Genomic DNA, 5882 nt, shown 5'->3' with positions numbered 1-5882 from the left:
CAATGTGTGCGAGAGAGGCCTAAAGATAATGTGCGTGCGGGAGACACGTAGGCACATATATGTGCGTATAGAGGGCTAGTAGAGACCGTGCGTGTGTATATATGCATGTGAGAGAAATAGTGTTTTCCAACTGAGATTAGTGAAAAGAGTGGTACATAGTAGTCAGAAAGAGAGAGAAACATAGAGAGCATGTGCGTGAGACACCCCGACACCCTCAGAGAGATTGTGAGCATGTGTGAAAGAGAAATGCCGATGCATATAAAGTGTGTGCACTTATGCGTTAGATAGAGAGATATATAACGCATTTGTGAGAACGGGCCGAGGCATAGTGCATCTACGTGTACAAGGCGGTTCCACGCATTAAATTAAAATATAAATGGCATTATTAGTTTTGGATGAGATCATGAATTTTGCAAATTGCGTATGGACGAAAATCGGTCTATCAGACACCCATACTCTATTGAATTCTAGCATGTGCATGTGTTTATTTCATATTATCGATCCATAGAGTGAGAGCGGTTTAAAAAACAGGCAATGGATGCTTTTGCAATTCATATATAAACATTAATTAGTGCACTCCATGTTGTTAGTGTGAAGCACTTTATACATTTGTCACTTGCATGGATACATTCCAAATTGCTAGCTACGAAATAGAATACATGTCGAATTCAACATAAAGGGGGTTTTGAAGATTCGAATTCATAGGAAGTGCATTCATCTATTTGAACCCGAGATAATGTCATTTGTAAATCAGATGTAAAAGGGGGCATCAATCTTTGTTGTGAGTTTGAACATGCTATGTATATTCATACGCATATCTAACTTTTTTTTGCAACCAAGGAGATTATATCTGGAACCATGCATGAACTGAGGTAAGTTGCATATTTTTTAATATATACTCGTGTACAATGTATAATCAAATGTACCCCCTCCATTCCAAAATAATCGTAGCTTTAGGATTTTCAAGAGTATAGATTTGTGAAGTTTGACAAATCCTGAAAGTTCAATTCAAGAGAACCGAAAACGTTAATGCTTCTGCTCCCAAATATTGAATGAAGCGCCAAATAGGCATCTGGTCACCCGAAACCGCGCGAGACTAATGTGTGGTGGTAGGAAATTACTGTCCTGACTCTGGCCTGTGTAGCCTATCGGCCCGATGTCCAAAGGTCTAAACTGGGGTAGGTTTGAGGTTTGTAACTTCACCAAGACGCCAGTCTCAACCGCCCCCGAGAAGCATTCATACGCCGTGGGCGCCTAAACACCCATGCGCTCAGCCGAAATCTATCCCTCCCACATTTAGGACACCTGACATGACTGTCCTACCCCAACCCGCAATATGTTCGAAATTTTAGATGGGGGCAAAGTTTGTAACTTTCCCCAAATTTCAAACAAGCGCATCTCAAACCGAAACATTGTTCCCCCTTAGTTCCCCGCCTCCCTCTGTTTCCCCATTCATACTCCATGGGCGCGAAAACGCCCTCTCCACCAGCCGCGAAACCCCAGGCTCCTCCATCCTCCACCCCATAGCGGCCAATCCACCGCTGCCCTCCTCCATCACGCCAGAGCCGGTACCCCGACGTCGTCGTCCAATGCAACCGCAACCGCAACGCCCTCAAGGACTTAGCAGCTGAAGCCGAGGCAGAGCTGCCTCCACGACGCCGACGCCGACGTGCGCCATACCAGAACCACTCCGACCATGACGTCCTGTGCCTCACTGCTGTGGCTCCACTGTCGCAACCGTCCACCGCACCGGAGCTGTTCCCGTTACACCATCATTCGCCGCCTCGGATCTGCTTCCCTGCCGCCGACAGACGGCCACCGCACCACACTCAACAACTTGGCGATGGGTTCGTCCAAGGCTGCACCGTACTCCACAACTTCTGGTTTCCGGCGAACAACAAGAAGATCGTTGGAAAAACAGAAGGAGGACACAACACTGCCAGCAGAAAGAGGTACTCCTCTTCCCTTATTCGTGCAAATCTTACGTCTCCGCTCACACCGTATTCATCCCACGAAAGAAACTAGTTGAGCGCTTCTTACTACATCTTCTTCGTGATACTAAATGCACAAGGTTTCCTCCCTTTTACTATTTCACCTTTGCTAGAGGTCAGTAGCCTGCCTGGATTTCAATTCAGGGTCAGTCGAACCGCAATTAAAAGAAGCAGCACCCGCTTAGGCGTGTGGAGCACCTAGTCTGCCTGTTCCCCAGGGAAGCGGCGCATCGGTGTCTATCGTAGGGGTGTGGGGCACAAGAGCTGCTTGCGCTCGATCTGGAGGTCGGCGGGGCTTGAATGGATGGCCAGGGGCGGTGCCAAGCACGGTGGTGCGGTGAGGTCGAGGGGAGGGCGCAGGTAGGGGAGGAATACTGGTCCGGTGGTCGCTGGCGTTTCGAGGAAGATCGTCAACATTGACAGGCTGGAGGTAGACGAAGGCGATCTGCCCGTTCTTTGTTCATCGGACGGTGCAGAAAAAATGGACTGACCTATTTGCTTTCAGTCGACTGTTATTTTCATAGAATCCTGTAGCAATTTAGTGTGCCATGCATGTTGTAGAGCTATCATATGTCTCCCGTCATTTATTTCTCACCGACCTGCTATCTGCTACCTTTACACTGTACTAATTGTGCACACACTTCACCCATACTCACACTATTGCTTTTTTATGCATGTGTATTTCAGACTCTGACGCAGTGTTGATGAATGCAGAAAAGAAGAGACAGAAGTCGCTCTAGTGTAATTCAAAGATAAGCACTAAGCGTTTCAGCGCTCTAATGGGTGCAGTGTCAGCAGTTGGAGACATTAAACGTAGCTCTGCAGTTGATGATCTCAATTGCCACACACAACCATCCCAGGTGCTTGCTTTAACTTCGCACTGTCAAATGTGGTTGCATGTTGCATATGGTGTCTAGCTTGTATTGCTTCCAATTTGGTTAAATTGCATCTGCTTACTTTACACATTATACCTTTGATAATGACATGCCTTCCTATTTTTGATACATACTACATTTGTCTATTAACCATGTTCGTACATCAAACTAATGCTCTTTTGTATCCCTCGTCAATCACTTGTGATGAGACAGTCACCCGAGTGGGTTACTGTGAGACGCCCTACTCGTTTAAAGAGTGCAGTGTCATCCTCCCCACATGATTCTCAAGAAACAGCAAGGCTAAATGAAGATAGTCAACATAGCTCTCTAGTTGATCACCGCAATTCCCCCACACCACCATCGCAGGTGCTTGCTCTTACTTGGCAGTGTGATATGTGGTTGCATGTTGCATATGGTGTCTACCTTGTAATGCTTCTAATTAGGGTAAATTGCATCTGCTTAGTTAACACATTATATCTATAAATATGACATGCCTTCCTGTTTTTGGTACATACTACGTCTTTCTATTAACCATGTTCTTACATCAAACTACTTTTCTTGTGTATCCCTCATCAATGCTCCTAATTTGTTAAATTGCATCTCCTTAGCTTACACATTATACATGTGAATATGACACGCCTTCCTGTTTTTGGTACATACTACATCTGCCTATCACACCATGTTCTTACATCAAACTACTATTCTTGTGTATCCTGCATCTATCGCTTATGATGAGACAGTCACGCGCGTGGGTTAATATGAGATGCAATACCCTTACAAAAGAATGCAATTTCATCCTCTCCACATGATTCTCAAGAAACAGCAAGCCTAAATGAAGATATTGAACATAGCTCTGTACCTGAAGACCGCACTTCCCCTACACCACCATCACAGGTGCTTGCTCTAACTTCGCAGTGTGATATGTGGTTGCATGTTGCATACAGTGTCTAGCCTTTAATGCCTCTAATTAGGGTAAATTGCATCTGCTTAGTTTACACAGTATACCTGTGAATATGACATGCCTTCCTATTTTTGGTAGACACTACATCTATGTGTTAACCTTGTTCTTACATGAAACTACCTCTCTTCTGTATCCTGCATCAATCACTTAGGATGAGTCACCTTTATTCGCTGCATATTGCATATTATCTCTTGCTTGTTGCCATGTATTGCTTCTAATTTGGTCAAATACATTTGTTAGGGCACCCTTTTAATTTGGCAGAGTGATATTGGTTTCATCTTTCATATGGTTTCTAGCTTGCATCGATTCTAACAAGTTCAAGCACCTTGTGCTTAGTTTACACTTTATACATCATACATGTCAATATGTCACGCCGTCTTGTTTTTCATACATATTCCATCCTCCTATCATGCGGCTGCCTTACATGAAAGTAGTGCTCGTCAGTATCATGCATCAATGAGTTCTGAACAGCAAATTTTATTCCTTTTTCTTGTGGGTTTGACTTGACAAGGCAAAATCAAGAAAGAGGAAGGAAAAGATTAAGGAAGGCGATGATGGTGGTCCTCTGCAGCAACGTAAACGGAGCATTTGTACCGATTCTCCTTGTACCGATAGTGCATTACAAGGTCCAAGTCTCCGCTCCCCTACTCCACCATCCAAGGTGCTTGCTCTAACTTGGCAGTGTGATATCTGGTTGCATGTTGCATATGGTGTCTAGCTCGTATTGCTCCTAATTAGTGTAAACTGCATCTGCTTAGCTTACACATGATACATGTGAATATGACACGCTTTCCTGTTTTTGGTACATACTATATCTGTCTATCACACCATGTTCTTACACGAAACTACTCTTCTTGTCTATCCTGCATCAGTCACTTATGATGGGACACCTTTAAGTTGGCAGTGTGATATTGGTTTGCGTCTTGAATATGATTTCTAGCATGTATTGCTTCTAGTTTGATGAATGCCACCTAAGACGAGACAATTTTAACTTGGCAGAGTGATATTGATTGCACCTTCCATATGGTGTCTTGCAGTGTTTCTAATTTGTTGAAGTGCCTTCTGCTTAGTTACCACATCATAAGTGTGAATATGTCAAGCTGTCCATTTTTTCGTACATATTCCATCCTCGTATCATGACTTTGCCTTTCATCAGAGTAGTGTTCGTCAGTATCATGCATGAATGAGTTCTGAAGAGCGAATTATATTTCTTTTTCTTGTCGGTATGACCTCACAATGCAAAATCAGTAAAGCTGAAGGAAATTGGCAAGGCATTGGATGATGGTGGTCCTTCCGAGCAACTGAAATAGAGGTTCTCTACAGATTCTACTCCGCCATCCTCCCAACAAGATTCGCAAGACAACGCAAGGCTAGACAATCAACGTAGCTGTGTAGATGCTGAGCACATCTCCCCTACTCCACCATCACAGGTGCTTGCTCTAACTTGGCACTATTATATGTGGTTGCATGTTGCGTATGATGTCTAGCTTGTATTGCTTCTAACTTTGTTGAATTGCATCTGCTTACACTACAAAAAAAAGACACATCCATGACATTTTGGGCCGAATGAATTTTTTTTCTGTCATACATATGACACTTCTATGACGATAATTGTCACAAAACCCGATATCATCATAGATGTGGTGGGCTCCTACTTCTATGAAAAAAATCATGACAGAAAATGGGCTTTCCGTCCTGGGCGGGCCGGAGACGCAGCTGCATGACATTCTTTGGGCTGTCCATGACGGAAAAAACCGCGGTAGAAGCGAGGCGAGGAAAATTTCAGGGAGTTCCCGGTTACAGTGGGCGGTCGGGGGCCGAGCGATGCGCGTTTCTCTCATACACGTACGTGCGTGTGTGCGAGGCGTTCGCTCTAACTGAACCCGAGCGAGGCATTGGGCTCTAACTGAACCCGAGCGATTGCACTGCAGGCTACGTGTTATTGAACCCGAGCGATCAATCGATGGCTGTTAACTGAACCCGATCGAGCGATTCCTTTGCTACTGCTGCTAACTGAAGCCGATCGATTGGATGAACAGTGAGTGTTGCGCGGGG

Source organism: Triticum dicoccoides, chromosome 1B (assembly GCF_002162155.2).
Source record: "Triticum dicoccoides isolate Atlit2015 ecotype Zavitan chromosome 1B, WEW_v2.0, whole genome shotgun sequence".
Classification (NCBI taxonomy): domain Eukaryota; kingdom Viridiplantae; phylum Streptophyta; class Magnoliopsida; order Poales; family Poaceae; genus Triticum; species Triticum dicoccoides.
Note: the sequence above shows the minus strand (reverse complement) of the source record.